General features: G+C 44.2%; 1 protein-coding gene across 4 annotated transcripts in view; it reads left to right on the top strand.

Annotated features, from left to right (window-relative positions):
• The first annotated feature begins 2,374 nt into the window (after positions 1-2,374).
• Positions 2,375-7,865, top strand: part of TANC2 (tetratricopeptide repeat, ankyrin repeat and coiled-coil containing 2) — a 484,030-nt gene continuing 478,539 nt past the window's right edge. For all 4 annotated transcript variants that reach the window (XM_030800293.1, XM_012497692.2, XM_030800292.1 and 1 more), the window contains exon 1: positions 2,375-2,652. The gene's annotated coding sequence lies outside the window, so the exon portion shown is untranslated. The remainder of the gene's footprint in view (positions 2,653-7,865) is intronic.

The following is a 7,865-nucleotide window of genomic DNA, read 5'->3' as shown; positions in this document are numbered from 1 at the left end:
GAAAAAGCCCCCATTTTTTTAATATGTGGAGATTTGCATAACCATAAAATTGCCAGATTTAGTGCTTGTAAAATTGTGTCAATTCCATATGGCAGAGTTAAATCTATCTGTATTTCATGATGCTCCACATTGAGCACCATAATTTCTAGGGACTGCCACCTGAACTAGTTTGAAAACCAACATTACACCCCTGACTGCCTTTTGTTATTTCTCGGAGAAGGAATGTTATTAGCCTCAGTGAAACTCGCAGGGAAAGGCTTAGATACAAAGTAATCTTAAAAATAAATAAAAAAAGACCGAAGGAGAATTAAATAGGGTAAATTCGAGTGTAAGAAGGGTAACATAATAGCTCCTGTTTCCTGAGTCCTTATTGTGTAACAGGCTTTGTGCTAAGTATTTTCCAAAATTTTGTTTCATCTTTACATCCATTTGTGAGGTAAATATTAATATCACCCACGATAGACAGATGAAGAAAGGAAGGTCCAGAGACCTGTTCAAGATCACATAGCAGGTAAGTGTTGGGTGACACTGCGATTCAAACCGAGGTTTTCCGACTTCAGTGATGATGACATTGTAATGCTTCTTTGTGTGTATGTGATTTTAAAAAACTGACATGGAGCGCACAGATCTTTTTGCATACGTATACACCCGGGTAACCATTAAGATATTGAATATTTCCAGCAAACCAGAAGGCTCTCTCCTGTCCCCTCTCAATCAATTCCCCTGTAAGTAATCACTACCTTGCCTCCAATACCATAGGTAGATGGGTTTTCGTTAGATTAATCTTTCTGGAGTTAACACCAAAAATTCCATATGTCGGCCCTTCACCTTGCCATGTTAGCTGTACTATTCAAAGCTGCTCTAGCTCTGACTTTGCAAGCATTCACTGTAAAGAAGAGCTGTTGGATGGACATGTTCATATCCAGTTTCTTGTATTGTTCTGAAATTAATACTAATTTTTGAAAATCGAAGAAACTCCTGGATGAAGTGCTACAGGATGGGGTAGATTAAAGTGCTGTTATCAAACAAACCTCTCTACCTTGGAAGCTCCACAGACACAGCTTCCTTGATTGATGTAATTTGGCGCATCTATTTCCGATCACGGCATCTGATTAAGAAGTTGGATGACCACGAAAGGTCATCTCCGTTTATGGAAGGGAAGGCGAGCCAGGCAGAGTTGGTAACAGTGATTGCTTCGCATCATCTTGCAGCACACGAAGATGTTTATGTCCCAAGTATCTTCCACAGCCGACTTGCTGTTTTATGATAGGAGGGAAAGAGTAGCGGAGAAGAAGATCTAGATGGAGGGTGAAATATGACCTAACATCGTTCGACGAGGTATTAATGTGGTGGCTTTCCCGCCCTTGCCGACCAGCTTTTAAAACCACGTTATTTCTTAGCTAACCTGGCAGTGACAGAAGCAGCGCCACGACTTTACCTCAGGTTCGCAAGCTGTGGTTGGTGAATTTTCAGCCATTATTCTAAATAACAGTCTTGGTCTCCCCACCAACCCCACTGTTGTTTTGTTTTTCTTTCTCATTCTGATTCTCCCCACAGCCAACCGCGGCCTTTTGAAGCCGTCTACAAACTATCATTGAGAATCCGGGAAAGAATAACTGACACTTGTAGGCTTCGAGGACTCTCAGACTGATTGATATGCGCCTGAGGTGACCTAAGTGGGGGACATCTAGGGGAGCGTTCCGGTCATCAAAGCAGGAGGACAGGCCCTGAAATGGGCGCACGTGACAGCAGCAGCCACCTCGAGAGTGACATCACCCCTGAAGGGCGGAGCCCTACTATGTAGGGCCTTGTCAGTTACAGAGCTTCCTCCCTGCTGCTCCTCCAAATGCCACCCACAAGTCCGAGCCCCCCGGGGATACGAGAAATGCCAGGACATCCCAGAGCGCCAGAGCCAGGGCCTCGTCTCTCCGCGCGGAGTTGGGCTGCGTCCCCACTCCCTCTTCCAGCAGTTCCCCACCCCCAAGCTATGGAAGGGGCGGGGGCGCGCGCGCTCCACCACGCACGCGCCCCCACGCACGCGCGCTCCCTCCGCGCTCGCGCTCCTCCCCACCCCGGCCCGGAGGGGGCGGGGCTGCGGGCGGCCGCCGAGGGTGCGACGCCCCCAGCGCGGCGGCGGCGCTAGCGAGCGGCCGGCCGGGCGCGGGTTGCTGGGCGCGCTGCTCCGGCGGGGCCCGCTGGCACAGCCGCCTCGCGCGAGCCGCCCGCCCGGCGGGGGAAGCTGCGAGCGCTCCGAGCGCCCGGCCCGGGGCCGCCGGCGCTGCCCTCCTGCCGCCGCCGCCCTCCGCGCCTCATTCGGGCGGCCCCGCCCCCATTCCCATCCCCCTCGCGCTCACCTCCCGGCTGTGCCGCGCGCTAGGCGGAGCGAGGCGCCCGCCGCCGCCGAGCCGAGCCGAGCCGAGGGGCGAGAGCTGGCCCCCGAGCCGCCGCTGACAGGAGCACCGCCGCGGGCTGCGCTCGCCGGCTGCGAGGCCCCGCCGCGCCGTTCCAGGGTGCAGACCCGCCGCGGGGCGTCGGAGGACTGCGAGGTGCTCCGGGAATCGCGGGCGGCGCCGGCGGGCGGCGCGGTCCTCACAGGAGACCCCAGGGACTGGGGCTTGACCCGGAGGTGCACAGAGCCCCTCAGAGCGGCAGGTAAGGGGCCCGGGGAGCAGGGAGAGGAAAGGTCGCTTCAGTGACAGGGTCGTTCGCCTTCACAGCCTCGGCTCCCGGGAGAGGGGCGGGGGCGAGCGGGGAGACGGCGAAATGGGCAGCGAAGTGCCTCGGTGTCCAAGGCGTGGGGAAGGCTGGCTCCGAATATGACACCAAGGCGGGCTTCAGAGGCGTGTGGGGTCGCCACTTGGCTGTCACTGAAGATGTCATGGAATTTGGTACCTAGAGCGTCTCTGGATGACGGGGACCAAGGATAAGAGGCGAGGCGGATTGCTAAACGTGGCAGGGAATGTGGTGCAGAACGAGTTGCAAAATGTGCCCCCAGAATGCAGCATAAAAGTAGTTGTGAAATGTGCCAGGTAAGGCACAGGATGGGCTGGCCTGTGTGGCGTTGAGATTCATGGTCGAAGTGTTATTAGCGATATTAATAATTCCTCTGGGAAAGGAGGTGTAGCATAATAAAAGATTAATAAGGCTCATTGCTAGATATTTTGCCATAGGAAATCGGGAGGACCTATGATAAGCTATTTTTTTTGAGGTAGAGAAAGTAACCACGTGAAAGAAAAAAAGCAAATTGTATCTGGCTGTGAGATGGGAAAGAAAAAATAGGGCTAAAATAATTCCAGGTTTTGCCATCAGCGTATAGAGCACTGGTACAATTGTATCCAGTCTTCAATTCCAGGTGTGGAATATTTAGAATGGCCTTCACAAAACATAAACAATGATAATTAACATTAGGAAGAAGATTTGGTGTTTCGGGTGTCTTTCACTCTCTTCCCTGCTCCTCTCCAGGAAAAGACACAAACAAAACCCCAAACGTCTTGACCATAATTATGAGTTCAAGATTATTAGGCAAAGGGAAGTATTTTTCGTATGTGCCCTTTTCCTGATTTTTACACAGGTGAAAATATCTGTAATGAGGAAAACAAAACAGTATGGTGAACAAAAGGAATAGATTTTCAGGCATTTTGAGGGGTTGGAGCCAGTATCTATCACAATGGTTAATTATAGAGAACGGCAGTACTAAAATATTCTTGTATGTTCTTGGTGTTGGGATGGTGAAATCATTAAAAAAAATACAGTAAATTGGCATAAAAAGCAACAACATGGATACTGTCAGTGGAGTGCTTCTTGCAGCATTTCCCAGGTGGATGCTCTTAGGGATGTGATCACGAAATAAAACGGTAAACATTCTCTTTCTCCCTCTCTCCTGCTCCCCTCTGTATCTAGATATTTATTTATGTCTCTATATAGATATATGTGCATATATATTATACATACCTAAGAAATTACCCACATGCTGCAAAACATTGTGACTTCTATTTAAGAACATCTGTTTTGAGAGGATTGTCAGAACATAGCTGGAATTTCACAAGTAACAAAAGACAACTCCATGATCTATTTAATGTAACTTACATGTATACATACAATGAGTGTGAATATACTATATAACAAAAGCAGAAATATAGAAATGTGTTCATTAGAATGTACTTAATTATTGATGAGATTTTAATGTTTTATAATTCTTGTGAAGAAATTATATTACATGTGTGAATGCTGTTCTCATTATAGTAATTTGCCAGATAATCTGAAAATTCATACTGATTGGCTTTCCCTTAGATCCAAATTCAGCCATTGAGGGATCATTTGCTTCAAAGACAAAAATAGATTTTCCTTGGTGATTGATTTTGGGTTTTAGTCTTTTCTGTAGATATGTCCCTTACCTTGAGACGCTGTTGGGGCTGAAGAACAGAGGAAAGGGCCAGAGGAGAATAAAGAGAATTCTGTTGGGTCTTCCTGTTTTGTTCTGACTATAAGCCATATGTACTGTCACCCCCTACTGTCTGTAGGAAGAGGTGTTACAGAGCCCGATTCTTTTCTTGTTATCACTGCCCCCTTGTGTAAGGGAAGAAATTGATAGTTGCGCTCGGGGAACCAGTCCTCTCAGATTGTTCTTGATAGAGTAGTTATGTAGATCTGTGAATCACCTATTTTCTTCAGAGTTGAAGGGCTTTAAACTTACTGTTAATCAGGCCTCAGATTTGATGTCTATTTTAAATATAGGTAGCATTTGATGTTAGTCAGGAATTCAGATTGCTTAAGAATGTTTTTGGTATGTTCAGGAAGAGGGTGCAGTACAATTACTACTACATTCTTCCCTTATTGTATGCAGGGGATTGGTTCCAGGACCCCCACGTATACCAAAATCCTTGCATGCTCAAATCCCGCAGTTGGTGTATGGAACCACGTATAGGGAAAAGTCGGCCCTCAGTATACTCGGTTTTTGCATCCCATGAATACTGTATTGCTTGAAAAAAATCTGCATAGGAGTAGACCAGCACAGTTTAAGCCCATGTTGTTCAAGGGCCAGCTGTGCTGGTAGTAACAGCTCACATTTATGTAGCACCTATTCTTTGCCAGTCCTGTTGTACATTGTTTTAATCAGTTCCAACACCCTATGAGGCGTATGTACTGTTATTTCTGTTTTACAGATGAGAATCTGAAACACAGAGAGGTTAAATAACTTGCCCAATACTATATAGCTGAGAAGTAGAAGAGCTAAGTTTCCATTTAGGAATGCTAGCTCCAGAACCTGTGCTCCTCATCAATATGCTATATTGCCCTCTCACTCAAGGCAGTATTGACAAGGCATAATTAAAATGCATGTGCCCATCATAAAGCAAGTACTATAGATGTGGATAAACCTGGACTCACATAGATGTTAAGTCTGCATATATACAAAAGGTACAGTTATTTGCAGTGTGAACATTTCTCTTTAGGAATTTGTTTTTTAACTTATTTCTGGGATTATGCGTAGAGGAGTATTAGTACTTTTTATGTGGTTAAGGAAATATTTGTGATGGTGGTTGGTTTAAAGGGAACTTCAGAGGTAAAAAGTTAATTTCAAGTAGTTTAATATAGTGTGTGTGTGTATAGGTAGTGTGTATATAAATACACATACACACATACACACACACACACACACAGCCTTTTTAAGAGCACCAATAAACCTTTACTGCTTATTTTCTGTAGGGAAATTAAGGATAAATTACAATATTTTTCTTCCTACTCACATTTTTATGATCTCTTTTTCATTTATATTAAAAAGTACCATAATTAGCACAAATGGATTAGATGCCTATGTACATTTTACCTCTAATGTCAACAAATGTTTGTTCAGATTTTTCTCACACTTAAACATTGTTTTATAAGATATTGACCACATATGACAAAGTATTTATAAAAATGTGTAAAATATAAAGACTTCACAATGCAGGCAACACTTACATACCTTTTACCCAGTTTAAGAAAATGGAACATTATCTTTCACAATTTTAAGAGTTATTTTCTTCTGTTAGCCAAATTGCTTCTGCCATTCTTTTTCAACAGAAACCTTTCCTTATTGTGCTGCGAATTGCATATCTCATGTAACCAAACACTTCCCTTTTTATATACATTTGTTGATATGGGAATTCAATATAATCTACTGCTTATGGCTAAAACTTATTGAGGATATATGCTTACATAATTTATTATATTTAATAAATTGTCATACACTCAGACTGTGCTTTGTATTTGTATTGGTTACTGGTTGGTAGTTCATTTTAGCATACTTCACTTGTAAAACTTAATTTGGTTTGCAAATTAGGATTTTACTAACATCGTTAAACATTAATAGATTATTTCCCTCTTCCATCATGGATGCCTGACTGTCCCATGCTAGCTCTGTTTTTTCTTCTTTCCCCCATAACTGCCTTTGCTCTTTGAGTATTTCTTGAATGACTCTGTATGAATTATTTTGAATGGAGAGGGAAAGAGACCCTAGGAAGGAGTATACTAATCCAGTCATTTCAAAGGGGACTATTAGGGTGGTTGGTACTGATTGAATATGTAGTAGAACAAGTGTGCATAAAAGAAATGCATGAAAATCCTCTCCTTGTCATATTCTTCCTTTTACAGTAGAATTAAAATGAGATCTGAGACACTCTGATTGGGCACACTAGTTGAATATTGTTGGATTGAACTTACCCAGAATCACCAATGTTAGCTGGGATATTTTTGCTGACGGTACAATATGCAGATTTTAATTCAAGGAGCTAGAACAAGCTGTTGCAGAGGGCTATTTACTCTTCTAGTACTAGTCTGTTCAAGGCACTAAATATTATAAAATAGTTTGGAAGCTAGTTCAATTATTTGGACTTTTTTTTTCTTTCTGAATGACTTGAGACTCAGCATTGTTATATTTGCTTAATGTGCCTGTAGTCATCAAATGCTGTGATTATTTTGAGGGAAAGGCACTCTGTAAATATACTATACAAATAAATAGTTTAGACTTCATTGTAATACCATGAGAATACCGCTTGGTTTCTTTGAATAGCATCTTTTGTAGTAACTTGCATTAGATGAAGACTGTTTAAGATGAAAAAAAATGAATTGAGGAGATGTGTGTATGGTGATGCAGAGTGTATATCCCTGATGAGTTTGCTGAAAAGGCCACGGAGAGAATTAGGTTAAAGAAGAGCTTAAAGATTAGAGCTGTGTTTTCCCACTCAGCAGTCTCCTTCTGCCCTTCGCTTTCCCTTTCTTTTCTCTTTTCAAGACAGGATCTCACCATGTCTCCCAGGGTAGAGTGCAGTGGTGTGATCTTAGCCTATTGCAGCCCATGTCTCCTGGGCTCAGGCGATCCTCTCACCTCAGCCTGCTGAGTAGCTGAGACTATATGCACGTGCCACCATATCCAGCTAATTTTTGTACTTTTTGTAGAGACAGTGTTTCACTCTGTTGTCCAGACTCATCTCAAACTACTGGACTCAAGTGATCCACCTGCCTTGGCCTCCCAAAGTGCTGGGATTACAGGTGTGAGCCAACTGTGCCCAGCCAGTTTTCTTTCTTTTAGAGCAGGGGTCTCTAACCCCTGGGCCATCATGGCCTGTTTGGAACCAGGGTGCACAGCAGGAGGTGAGTGGCTGGCCAGCCAGCATTACTGCCTGAGCACCTCCTCCTGTTAGATCAGCAGCTACATTAGATTCTCATAGGAGCTTGAACCCTATTGTGAACTGCTTATGAGAGGGATCCAGGTTGTCCACCCCTCTTGAGAATCTAATGCCTGATGATCTGAGGTGGAACAGTTTCATCCCCAAACCATCTCTGCCCCCCTACCCCCTGGAAAAATTGTCTGGAAAAACTGGTCCCTG

This window comes from Nomascus leucogenys, chromosome 19 (genome assembly GCF_006542625.1).
Source record: "Nomascus leucogenys isolate Asia chromosome 19, Asia_NLE_v1, whole genome shotgun sequence".
NCBI classification, from domain to species: domain Eukaryota; kingdom Metazoa; phylum Chordata; class Mammalia; order Primates; family Hylobatidae; genus Nomascus; species Nomascus leucogenys.
The sequence above is the reverse complement of the archived record's forward strand: the minus strand, read 5'-3'. Positions and strand labels throughout refer to the sequence as shown.